Genomic DNA, 14,169 nt, shown 5'->3' on the forward strand with positions numbered 1-14,169 from the left:
GACAATCACAGCTGTGGCGTGCGATGGTTGGAACCATTTTTTAAAAAACTTTTAAAAAGCATTTTAACTACCGGTTCCGGAGAACCGGTAATAAAAAAAATGCTTTAAAAAAGTTTTTTAAAAGGTTCCAACAATCGCGTGCCATAGCTGTGATCGTCGGAAACTTTTTTTAACCTTTTAAAGCATTTTTTACTACCTGTTCCAGAGAACCAGTAGTAAAAATGCTTAAAATATATAAAAAAAGAAAAGTTCCAAAGATCAGCTGAGTGATGCGCAATTGTTGGAACTTTTTTTTTTTTAACTTTTTAAGCATTTTTTTACTACTGGTTCTCCGGAACCATTAGTTAAAAATGCTTTAAAAAGTAAAAAAAAAAAAAAAAAAAAAAAAAGGTCTGACGATCGTACATCACTCAGCTGATCTTTGGAACTTTTATTTTTACTTTTTTTTTACTATCGCTTTGGCAAACCAGTAGCACTTTTTTCTACCGGTTCAGGTTAACCGGCCTGAACCATTAGCATTTTGCAATTTTCTGTCAAACAAAGTCAACGTGGAAGCCAGATTTACTTAACAAACATGTTACTAACTTAACAATGGCAGTGACTCACTTAACAACTGTGGCAAGAAAGGTCGTAAAACGGGGCAAAATTCACTTAACATTTGACTCACTTAGCAAGAGAAATGTTGGGTTCAACTGGGGTTGTAAGTTAAGGGCTACCTGTATATTGGTCAATCAGAACCTTGCAGCTAGAATAGATACCCATATAATATGATACTCATATAATATGTAATGAAAGCCCAGAAAATCTGGAGTTAACTGAGATGATTTCAAAAATGATGACACAAGTGGTAACATCACAATGCATCACCCTTCTATTCCCAAATTGCTTTTGGTTTCCATTTCCCTCTCCCCTCCCAAAAGATTATTACAAATGAGAGAAAGGAAAACACTGTCGGTTTGGCAATACCAAAATTTCCTGATTAGGCCAAGGATATGAACCACAATGTACCATATGAGTCATGTGTTCCCATCTTTTTAAAAGTTTTTTGCTTCCCACAATAAATAGACAAAATAAAGCAAGGAGGTGTGTGACTTGGAAGATGGGATACATAACAAAAGCTAGAATTTCTTTAGTCATATTCCAGGGGCTGAGGCAAATCATCCTTAAATGTAATGTCCTACAACATTATTTTTCCATTCTACATTGTTTGTAAATACAGATACCTCCTCTTTGATGCTGAGATTTTTTTGATGACTCAGAATCACACGAGAATGACTCAGCCTGTCTGCTCTTTAAAGCATGTTTTCCTTATATTGTAAAAGGAAACACACACACACATACACAGATCTATATCCAGTGGTGGGAGTCAAGTAATTTAACAACCGGTTCTCTGCCCTAATTGTTTCTTCCAACAACCAGTTTGCCAAACTGCTCAGAAAGTTAACAACCGGTTCTCCCAAAGTGGTGCAAACTGGCTGAATCCCACCACTGCCTCTACCTCTACCTCTACCTCTACCTCTATCTCTATCTCTCCCTGTTTATCTGTCTGTCTGTCTGTCTGTCTGTCTATCTATCTATCTATCTATCTATCTATCTATCTATCTATCTATCTATCTATCTATCTAATTTCCATACAGTATATGCATCCTGGGGTTTGCTGAGAATGTGTCTATCTCTATCATGTCTATGTCTATGTCTATGTCTATGTCTACGTCTATATCAGTGGTGAAATCCAATTTTTTTTTACTACCGGTTCTGTGGGTGTGGCTTGGTGGGCGTGGTGTGGTGTGGCTTGGTGGGCGAGGCAGGGGAAGGATACTGCAAAATCTCCATTCCCACCCCTCCCTTGGGCCAGCCAGAGGTAGTGTTTGCCTGTTCTCCAAACTACTCAAAATTTCTGCTACCAGTTCTCTAGAACCTGTCAGAACCTGCTGGATTTCACCCCTGGTCTATGTCTATGTCTATGTCTATGTCTACATCTTCATCTACGTCTGTCTGTCTGTCTATCTATCTATCTATCTATCTATCTATCTATCTATCTATCTATCTATCTAATTTCCATACTGTATATGCATGCTGGATTTTGCTGAGAATGTATGTGTCTATATCTATCATGTCCATATCCATGTCTATGTCTATGTTTTTCTCTATGTCTACGTCTGTCTCTCTGTCTCTCTCTCTGTCTCTCTCTCTCTCTCTCTCTCTCTAATTTCCATACATTATATGCATGCTGTGGTTTGCTGGGAATATGTGTGCCTATCTCTATCTCTATCTCTATCTCTATACCATTTATCTTTATACCTCTATAAATCTCTATCTTTATCTATATCATCTATATCTGTATCGAGCAACCCGATTGTGGACATCTTTATATCTAAATCTATCAACCCAACTGTGGATATACTCATGGATTACAGGTAATCCTCACCTTACAACAGTTCCTTTAATGATTAAAGTTACAACAGCACCGAAAAAATGACTTATGACCGTTCTCACACTACTGTTAGGTAGTGTTACGTTATGGTTCAGTACTACTGTTGCAATATCTCCATGATCGTGTGATCAAAATTTGGCCGCTTGGTGACACACACGTATTTATGATGGCTGCAGTGTCCTGGGGTCATGTGATCAGTTTTTGTGACCTCCTGACAAGCAAAGTCAATGGGGAAGCCAGATTCGCTTAACAATCGTGTTACTAACTAAACAGCTGCAGGGATTCACTTAACAATTATGGCGAGAAAGATTGTAACATGGGGCAAAACTCACTTAACAACTGCCTTGCATAGTTTTGGGTTCAATTGTGGTTGTAAGTTGAGGACTAACTGTGTAGCTGGGTTCTTTTTCATTCATGCAGTATATACTATATCAAGAGTATATTGAAGGAAAAAAACAGAATAAAATAAAAAGTTAGTTATCTTTAAGAAGGGATTTATGCCACTGCATGCTCTCAGGTTTTTTTCTACTTAGCCAAATGTCCAAAACAAACCCGTATCTTATTCTAAAGATTGTATTTGAATAAAGATAAATGTTAATGATTACAAAAGATGGACAAAATTGGTTTTCCTTCTTCTAAAACTTGCAGCCACCGATCAGAGTTAGATTTCTTGCCTTTCTGTTTGAATTCTTTGAATACGGAGTGTTGCATGCCTGTGTTTCAGTGAAGTGAGGTCCTGCTTTTGATACTGTGCCAGCTTGAACAGGACATAAATACTCAGCTAAAAACTAAAAGAAAACAAGCTTTTAGTGAAAACAGGAGGATCAAAGGTCTTCCAAATCCGGGCAGAGAATCAGTGTTTATAAGGAGAGATAAGTTTTTCTATTGATCATGTGGGATTTGCAATGGCAAACAATGTTGGCGTATCTCTATGCCTAGGATATTTATTTAATTATTTAATTATTTAATTAATTTTATATGGCTGCCCAATTTACACACAGGTGATATCTCTATGCCTAGGATATTCATTCATTCATTCATTCATTCATTCATTCATTCACTCATTCACTCATTCATTCATTCATTTAATATGGCTGCCCAATTTACACATAGATGATATCTCTATGCCTAGAATATTTATTTATTTATTCATTCATTCATTCATTTAATATGGCTGCCCAGTTCACACTTAGGTGATATCTCTATGCCTAGGATATTTATTTATTTATTTACTTACTTACTTACTTACTTACTTACTTACTTACTTACTTACTTACTTATTACTTACATACTTACTTATTTCTTACTTATTTAACAAAATTATATGGCTGCTCAATTCACACATAGGTGATTCCGGATGGCTTACAACATTAAAAAGTCCACAACATATAAACCCATAATCCCCGCCCGATAACAGCAGCCACATAATTAAATCAACCACTTGATCTGCTTGGTCTTCAGCAATGAAGAGTCATGGATTGCTGACCTTGATGTCTTGATGTCTTTCAAGGTCTTGTCTTTCAGAAAATCAACAGGTAGGAGCCAATTGTACTTCAGGGAAGGGGCCACTACTGAGAAGGCCCTTTTTTGAAGGGTTCAGCAACATACCCTGCCTTCCCATCCCGGTGAGCTGAGTGCATACAATCGTGGAGAGGCAGACCTGTGTGTAGCGCTTCCCCTGAAAGGTTTGCTGGAGTCCGGGTTACCCTGTTCCTCTTTTCCAACCATCCAGGTGCCTTCCCCTGCCACAGTCTGTTGTTAGAGTTGCCAGTCCACTCTGGTCCTCACTCAGGCACCTCCATGTGCCTGGATTAGCTGGACTCTCCTGTCTTGTAATTCCAACCGGTCCCTTGTGTAGTCTCCTCTCAGCATGCTGTGGTGGGGTGGTCAGATGGCCCTTCTTTCAGTCTCTCCTCTCTTTCCATTCTCTTCTGCTGCTTGCTGGTCTCTCCTTCCATTGTCTCTACTCCTTCAATTCCTTTGCCTGCTTCTCTTTCTCTCAATCTCTCTCTTTTCCCTTCCTCCTTCTCTTTTCTCAACCTTTCTTCACACAGTTTTCCCTACTTTCCCTCACACTTCTTTTCTCTACCTTCCCTCACACTCCTTTCTCTACTTTCCCTCACACTCCTTTCTCTACTTTACCTCACACTCCTTTCTCTACCTTCCCTCACACTCCTTTCTCTACTTTCCCTCACACTCCTTTCTTTATGTTCCCTCACACTCCTTTTCTCTATGTATGTTCCCTCACACTCTTTTTCTCTACCTTCCCTCACTCAGTGGACCCTTCTTCCCTTCTCCCCCTTCTCCCTCAGGCTTGCCTTCAAGAAAAGTCCCCTCTCTCTATTGCCTTCTCTCTCTCCCTTGCTCTCCTCTGTTTCCCACCAAAAATTCCTCCTTTTATTCCCTTCTCCCTCTTTCCCCATGTTACATGTGGATGGAGAAAATTCTGTTTCAAAGCAGGCAATGCCGCTTTTGGAATATCAATAAATTGCTTCTGGATCTTAAAGGGATGTTCTGTACTTGCTCTGGCTCGTGTCCTACAAAGGCCCATATGAAGACCTGGCAGAATTGGAGCTTGGAAGGCAAAGGATTTGGGTCATCCTGGCAAGTACAGAACATAAAGAAATGGTACTAATGGGAGGAAGGGATGTGTGTTTAGGCATGGACCCAACAGGGTGGTAACTGCTGGCTAGCGCTCATCCTTAGTCAGCTATTGACCAGAGAAAACAAATGTGGATTGGCCAATGGTTCTCTGCAATATCTATGGTCTCTCAAAAATATAAAGCTGCCCAGTGTCCTTATATCCAAACAGATCTGAAACTAATCAAAACAGTCTGGGACTAATTAGGGTGCATCTTAAACTGGGAATGAAATCTATTTGGATGAAAGGACCCACTGATGGATGAACTACATGTGAACACAACTGAAGATCTTGAATGATATACTTTTGGGCTCGAGGCAGTGAAATTTCAATGGAACATCACCCTCAAATCACAGAGAAAAATACTATAGGTGACTGCACGTCAGTGGTTTGACTTGGCGCCAGGTTTTTGTTCTTTTCTGATGTTTCTAATGTGTTTGGTTTTATAGTTTTAATACGGTTTTTATTCTGCTTTAACTTTTGAGTGGGAACAGCCCAGAGTTAGTTATAAGATGGGTAGTCCTTGACTTACAACCAGATAGTCCTTGATTTACAACCAGTCATTTCATAGTGTTCAAAGTTACAGCGGCACTGGAAAAAGTGTCTTATGTCCAGTTCTCACACTTATGACCGATGCAGCATCCCCACAGCCAGATGATCAGACTTCAGATGTTTGACAATTGGGATGGTATTTACGATGCTTGTAGTGTCCCAGGTTTAGCAATGGTGATTTGCAATCTTCTTAGGAAGGTTCTAGGAAGCAAAGTCAATGGGGAAAACCAGATTCATTTAACGATCGCATGATTCACTTAACAACTGTTAAATTATTTGCTTAACAATCATGGCGAAAAAGGTCATAAAATGGGGCATGATTCACTTAACAATTGCCTTGCTTAGCAACAGAAATTTTGGGCTCATTTGTGATTATACATCAAGGATTACTTTATAAATGTTTTAGTTAACAGTGCTGGAAGGGATCTTGGAGGTCTTCTACCCTGTTTCCCCAAAAATAAGACCTCCCTGGATAATAAGCCCAATCAGACTTTTGAGCGCACATGCTAAAATAACCACCCCCCCGAAAATAAGCTCTCCCCAAAAATAAGCTCTCCCCAAAAATATTTAAATGCATGCGCAGCTGGTCCCCGCCATTTCCTCTGGTTAGGATTAGGGAGACAGAGGTGGAAATCAGATAAGATGGCAAGAGGAGTCCTGCCTTGCTCCATATGCCTCAAAATAATAAGACCTCCCCAAAAATAAAGCCAAGTGCTTATTTTGGGGTTCAAAGAAATATAAGACAGGGTCTTATTTTTGGGGAAACATGGTAGACTAACTCCCTGCTCAAGTAGGAGACCCTATGCCATTCCAGACAAATGGCTGTCTAATCCAGTGATGGGATTCAGCCAGTTCTCTCCCAATCACGTGAACTGGTAACGGCGATGGCAGAAGGCTTCGCCCACCTGACCTGACGCAGAAGGACCCAGAAAGCCATGTGCATGCGAAGACGAGGTGTGAGTGAGTGGAGCTAGCATGCATGTACGCTCACATTTGCAAACTGGTAGGGAAGGTAACTGAAACTCACCGCTGGACCAATATCTTCATAAAACCTCTGGTGATGGAAAATGCACCTCTTCTGGAAGAAAGCTATTCCATTGATTAATTCTTCTCACTGTCAGGAAATTTCTCCCAACAATGGTTGGATCGAGCTTGGATCTCTCTTTGATGACCTTCCATCCATTACTTCTCATCCTGCCCTCAGTGTTTTGGAGAAAAGATCAACCCCCTTATCTCTGTGAACATCCCCTCAAATATTGGAAGTCTGCTATTATGTCAGCCTTAGTCCTTCTCTTTAGACTAGACATACCGCATTCTTGTAACTGTTCTTCATAGGTTTTATCCCCCAGTCCCCTAATCATCTTTGTTGCTCTTCTCTGCACTCTTTGTAGGATCTCAACATCTTTTTTGTATTATGGTGACCAAAACTGGATGTAGTATTCCATATGTATTCTATCTGAATGATTTGGGTATTCCATCTGAATGATTTGGGCATATTTTCTTCTCTTCAGTAGTGCACTTTAGTCTTCATATATAGCCATTTAATAAAGTTAACACTTGAACAAAATCTCAGTGAGGACTCTGAAGTGGTAGATACTCCATGCTGACTATTCAGTTGTATTAGACATTGAAACTTCTCTCTTGAGGTATTTCCTACTTAATGATATTCAAGTGATGGCACTTGGAGTTGGAGTTATGAATGGAAAAGCAGAGCCGGGGGGGTGGATTAAATATATTAAAAATTGGAAGGTGAAGTATAGAAGACATGTACATTTTTTTGTTTTTGGCATTTCATTTGTTTATAAATGTTTGTTTATAAATGGTTGAGTGAATTATATTGCTTGTAGAAATGATGTAAAATTAAAGAGAGCACAAATATCTGGAATAATACTCATTAGAATATAGATAAGAAAAAGATTATAAATTACAATCCATTGTATGCACACTGCTGAAGTGTCTTCTGATTTAAAGCATTATACAATATGGAAATAATAAGACGATATGCAAAGAGAACCCCATATTTTGTATATGATAGAAATCTACATAAGGAACTATATTCTAGGAATGACTTCCAAACTGAATGATATTCTGCATCAGATTTACTTTTAGACAGAAGGTTGTTTTCAGTAACAAAGCAGATTCTCACAAGTTAGTCATTTATCTACAGAATGAAGTCAATTTTCCAATGTAAAGCATTGGATATCTTCACAGCAGTTAAGATATCCAAAGGTGATTCAGGAATAGTATCCCAAGCTATATTGCTTCTGTTTTCTTTTAATGACCCTGTGATAGTAGCAATAACAGTAGCATTTAGACTTATATACTGCTTTACAGTGCTTTACAGCCCTCTCTAATTGGTTTACAGAGTCAGCATATTGCCCCCAACAATCGGGGTCCTCATTTTACCAACCTTGGAAGAATGGAAGGCTGTGTTAACCTTGAGCCTGGTGAGATTCGAACTGCCAAATTGCAGGCAGCCAGCAGTCAGCAGAAGTAGCCTGCTCTTTAGTAGGGTTGAGTCGAAGCAACTGAATGAGCTGAGCGTTTACTGGCCAGATGACCTTCCTGATGCCTACACGGAGTTCATAGCAGATATTTCCTCTTTGCGCCCAGAGAAAGAAATACAGTACCTGTCACTACTTAGGATCGAACTCACAGCCTCCTGATTGTGAGGTGAGAACTCCACCATATTGTTTGAATCAGCGTCAAACAAAGAGATTCGGAAATTCAGAAGATGAGAAATGTGCTTTTCTTTCTTATCCCAAGTTTGTTTAGTGAATGCTATCAGAATCAGTGCTGAAATGGGGGGAAAAAGGAGATTTCAGTACAGAAAGGGAATTTTGATCACGTGATCCCGGGGATGTTGCAAAGGTCGTAACTATGAAAAATCATCATAAGTCACTTTTTTCAGCGCCATTATAACATTGAATGGTCACTAAACGAACTGCTATAAGTCGAGGACTACTTGTACTTTTGGGGAGATCTGTCATAACCTTGAATGGTAGCTAAACAACCAGTTGTAAGATGAGGACTAAGTATATAACCAGTGTTGTGGGTTTTTTTAATGCATAAGAAATAAAGCTTTCTGTATCCCTAATATATTTTACTCCAGTTCTGCTTACTCAAATGGGTAGATAATTTTCAAAAAATGATGGTAAATATAATGATCTGATCAGAAATTGTTTTTGTATTTGGTGAGAATGTGGTAAGGCCCAATAATTCCAGAAAATATTTTTCAGGAGAATGGGATAAATTCTAAAAGTTGAATTCCTTTTCCAAGGAACATTTTTCTGCAATATTCTTAATTTTTACTAAACCACGTTGTTGCAATATTTTCAGGATCAGACTCAATAATATTAGTAAGAGTTAAAGGTTTAAATATATTTCCTTTTATTTACAATAGGCATTCTATATTCACTGAATATTCACAGATAGAAGCGAGGAAAAGGGTGTAGGTGGCTCCTTATATATACAATGGGTGGAGCTATAAGTGGGAGTGGTGAATTATGAATACATTAAGAAGTGAAGAATAAGTTAACCCCTGATACCCCGTTCATATACTATTTACACATTAGAGAATAAGGCATTTACATCTGACAAATCCCCCTCTAAATGCCGATTCGTTATACAACACCAATTACATTCAGATTCAGGACAATACAATACATATAACTTAGAAGTTAAATATTTGTGTTGCTTAGAAGGTAAAGGCTTTGTCAATATGTCAGCTAATTGTTCTGAGGTATCACAATGCACTGCTTTAATAAATCCATCCTGAGATAATTGTCTCACATGTTTAAATTTTATATCTATATGTCTGGACCTTTGTCCAATGGCATCAGATCTAGATATTTCAATGGCTGCTTTATTATCTTCATGCATAACAAAAGGCAAAACAGGTTTTTTCCAAACATCTGAAATTAAATCATTAAACCATACAAGGTTATTTGCAGCTTTGGATAAACAAACATATTCCGCTTCTGTCGTTGAAGTGGCCACTAGTTCTTGTTTACCAGTGTACCAGTAAACTGGACAGTCATTTAAGAGAAATATATAACCAGATGTACTTTTTCTACATGAGGTGTCTCCAGCCCAGTCTGCATCTGCATAACATGTAAGCTTTGGTTCTTTATTGTCTTTAGGTTCTAATATTAAGCAAAAGTCTAGTGTACTTTTCAGATATCTTAAAATTCTTTTAACAGCTTCCCAGTGATACATTGTTGGTTTGCTGACATGTCTGGATAATAGATTGAGTGGTAAGGCGATATCTGGTCTAGTCCAATTAGATATATAAAGAAGTGAACCTATGATTGATCTATAAAATGTGTTATCCTTGAATTCGGGGGAAGATTCATCAGTATTTCTTAGAAAATCAGTTTGCATAGGAGTATCACAAGGTTTGGCATTGTTTAAATTGCATTTATTTAAAAGTTCTACAATCTTATCTCTCTGAGTAAGTTTGAATCCCCTTCTAGTCTTATTAATTTGGACACCAAGATATTTGTTTACTTTACCTAGAGATTTTAACGAGAAATGTTCATTTAGTTTGGTTACAAAGGTTTCTCTTCTCTCTTTATGTTTTCCTATGTATAAAATGTCATCCACATAAATCAATACAAATTCAATGTAATCATCATCCTTTTTGACAAAAAAGCAGTTATCAGCAGTAGTAGCGTTGAAGTCCATGGTTCTAAGTACTTTCACTAAACAATCATACCATCGTTTACCAGATTGTTTTAACCCGTATAAACTCTTGTTTAACAACCAAATTTCATTTTTGTTTGTGTATTGACTGTGAGGTGCTCTTACGTATATTTCCTTATCTAGTTTAGCATGTAGATACGCAGTCTGTATGTCGTATTGAAATACATCAAGGTTGAGTGCTGATGCTACCACTAGAGCTGTTTTGACACTCTCTGTTCTTACTGTGGGGGAATACGTGTCAGTATAGTCCTCCGGATATTTCTGTGCATAACCTTGTGCAACTAGTCTAGCTTTGTATAGAGTATTGCCTCCCTCTAAGTTCTTAATTTTATATATCCACCTGGTACCAATAATTGTTTTATCCTTAGGTGCAATTGCAGGTGTAAATACATTTAATCCTTGTAAACTTTCCATCTCTTTTTTCATCGCTAATTCCCATTTTTCCTTTTCTTCACGAGGGAGTTTTAACACTTCCTCATATGTATTGGGTGTTGTTGGCTCACCATCCATATGCATTATGTAATCCTTGTATTTATTTGGCATTTGATTTCTGGTGTTTCTAATGGTTTTTTCAGGTTTACTATCGTTATCATGCAAATATCTTGCTTCCTTTTTTGTTAATGTGTCTGTCTTAATTTTGTGTTGGCTATTTGTCCAAATTTTGGTTTTGTTCTTATTTTTGTTGATATTTTGCTTTTCTATGATCCCTTCTTCATGAGATTTTGTACCTTTATATTTATTTGGAAATATTTCATTAAGATGTAATTTAGACCAGTTAGCCTGTTCATGGAACACAGCTGTTCTGGAGACTATAAATTTGTTATTGTTATCAATGAATCTGTACCCTTTAGTACCGGTTTCATATCCCATAAATTTGAGTCTTCTGGATACGTTTTCTCCCTTCCTTCTTAATTGTTTAGGTATGTGTACGTCTGCAGTGACTCCAAATATATGCATGTGTGCTAATTTTGGTTTTCTATTATACATTACTTCATATGGTGTCTTATTTACAATGCTGGACCATGTTCTATTTTGTGTGTAATTTGAATAATGTAAGGCTTCTGACCAGAATTGTTTGCTTAAGCCAGCATCTTCCAATGTGCATCTAATCATGGTTTGTAATGTGGAATTTTTCCTCTCTGCAATCCCGTTCTGGAACGCGGAAAATGGACTAGATGTGTAATGTAACATTCCTTTGTCTTTTAACCATTGGGAGAATTCTTTAGACATGAATTCGCATCCCCTATCTGTCATAATTTGTTTTATTTTGATGTTGTGTTGTGTTTCTATGCGTTTGTAAAATTCTTTAAATTTTTGAAATGTTTCATCTTTGTGTTTTAATGTATAAACAAACCCATAGCGGCTATAATCGTCCACTATTGTCAGGAAGTAACGTTTTCTATAAGTGATTGATGGAGTTAATGGACCAAGTCCATGTGTACTAAATCAAAAATTTTGTTAGTTGATCTAGTAGATTTTCTTGGCCTGGGGCTAGTTTTTAGTTTTGTAGATTTACATACTGAGCATTCCAAATAGTTTTCACAATTTTTTTATTTTAACACCTTCTGCGTGTTCAGTCATTTTTTGTACTACAGGAAAACTGGCATGTCCTAACTTCCTATGTAAGATGTGAGCACACTCATCATGAATTGGCTTACCTATTTTTGGTTTTTTTTCATTGTGTGCATCTTTGTGATCATGAGATGTTTTACACTCATCATTGTCACTATTGCTAATATTTTCATCATCTACTTCAATACAATCTTCCATATTTGAGTCAATGTTATGCAACCATTTTTCCTTAGTTATCAGATAAGGTAGGCCTCCTTTAATCATCACTGTGCCTATATTTATTTTATTCTTCTCCAAAATCGCTTTTCCTTTTGAAAAAACAATGTTAATGTCAGAATCTCTACTTAGTTTTATAGCACTTAGTATGTTATGAGGTATCTCAGGTATTAGCAATACCCCCTCTATTTTTCCTAGACCAGGCAAGGTTACATTCCCTCTACCTAATACTTGCACCTTTTCTTGGTTAGCTACCTTTATTACAAATTTATCTTCTGCAAATGAAGACAATATATTTTTGTTATTAGTGGTGTGATTAGTTGCTCCAGAATCAATAAGCCAATTATTGTTCTCATTTTGCTGTATGTTAGTGTTGTCTTGTTTATTTAGCCCATTCAGTGAGCCAGATTTTCTATCCTTTGAATTATCTCTGCCCCCTCTATTTTCTTTGTAATTTGGTGGGCTCCTATATCTATGTCTATCTATGGAAGACTGTCTATAATTGTATTTGTTTCTATATTCTGACCTATGCCTTTCTCTTGAAATTTTGGGACAGTCTCTTCTATTGTGTTCCCTGGATCCACAATTGTGGCATTTAAATGTTTCATTATATTTTTCTTGGAAAGCTACTTTCCTATATGGTTTGTGTTCTGTGTGATTGCTAGAACGATTCCTTCTTGAATTGTCTTCTGCTATCAATTTATTGGATAGACTTTCTATGGATAAATATCCTAGATTGATAGTGTCTAAATGTGACATAAAATTGTCCCATGATGAATCAAGTGAGTTGATAATAACACTTTTCATTGTTTGATCTGAAATCACCTCCCCCCTCAAATGCAGCTCAGCTCTTATTTTGTTTAAATATATTAAATGCTCACTTATGGAAACCCCTGGTTTTACCCTAGATGAAAAGAAATCTTTAGACATCCTTGTGGTGGTAGCTACACTGTCACTGTGAAACAAATTAAACATGCATTGAATGATTTCTGAAACAGTCAGATTTGGCTTAATGCTATGATACATTGCAGGAGACACACTAGATATTATTAAGAAAAATGCTCTATGGTGTAAACAATCTATTTTTAGAGTCCAAGGTCTTTTTGGGGGACTAGTGATAAAAAATAATAAGTTTTCCTTCATAAAGACAACCTGGAGCTGTTGATACCATTCTTGCAAATTAACGCCATCAACCCTTAGCTTTGGGAAGTCACTGGGTAAATTTCCGACATTATTGTGTCCATTACTTACAACCTGAGGTAGTCCGTGGTCTCGCAAGTGTAGAAAATTGCAAAACGGCATGGGGATGCTCACAACGAGTCTGCATGGTCTCCTCGCCAGTTCATGTCTTCCCGGACCGTCTGCGTAGTTTTGCGCATGCGCGTTGTCCATTTCTTCTTTGGAGTCGTCATGGAAGGTTCTCTCCATTGTGGCTCGCTCGTTCTGCTCCTCTTCAGATGAATCGGTCTCTGGTTCGATTTTGGGAGTCTTGACGACGGCGGCTGCTCTTCCTCTTCCCCTGAGGGCTTTGGTGCTTGCTTCGGTCTGTGGCGTAGGGCGGTACCGGCAGGGCTCTCTGGGTTCGGGCGTCGGCGTTCTCGTAGTCAGGATGGGAGCGGGCAGGTCTTGAAGCATCGGCTTGCTCGCTCGCTTCTTCGGTAGCTGTTTGTTAATTTTTAGTTTTGGCCCAAATGCAGCAAAAAGCGTTTTCATTGCTGATTTTATTTGGGAGTTTGTTGAATCATCTTCACTTTCTGATTCTGATTCTTCTGAGGAGTTTGAATCTTCTTTTTCATTTTCGTTGTTTGATAACGTTTTTCGCGCCAGGAATTTTGAATTGAGCATTTTGATTGGCTCTGCTTCGCTCACCCTGGAGGCCTGTTGAAACCAAGATGGCTGCCATTCAAAATTTCACGCGGGATCACCGTTTTTCTTCTTCGTAATGACTTTCTCTGCAGTCATATCACTCACTATTTTTGGGTCTTTAGACTTTTCATTAGTGATGTTTTTCTCTCTCGCTGCTCCGCTGTTCTTCAGCATATCTTGGAGT

Source organism: Pantherophis guttatus, chromosome 4, assembly GCF_059756535.1.
Source record: "Pantherophis guttatus breed Tessera chromosome 4, ASM5975653v1, whole genome shotgun sequence".
NCBI lineage: Eukaryota > Metazoa > Chordata > Lepidosauria > Squamata > Colubridae > Pantherophis > Pantherophis guttatus.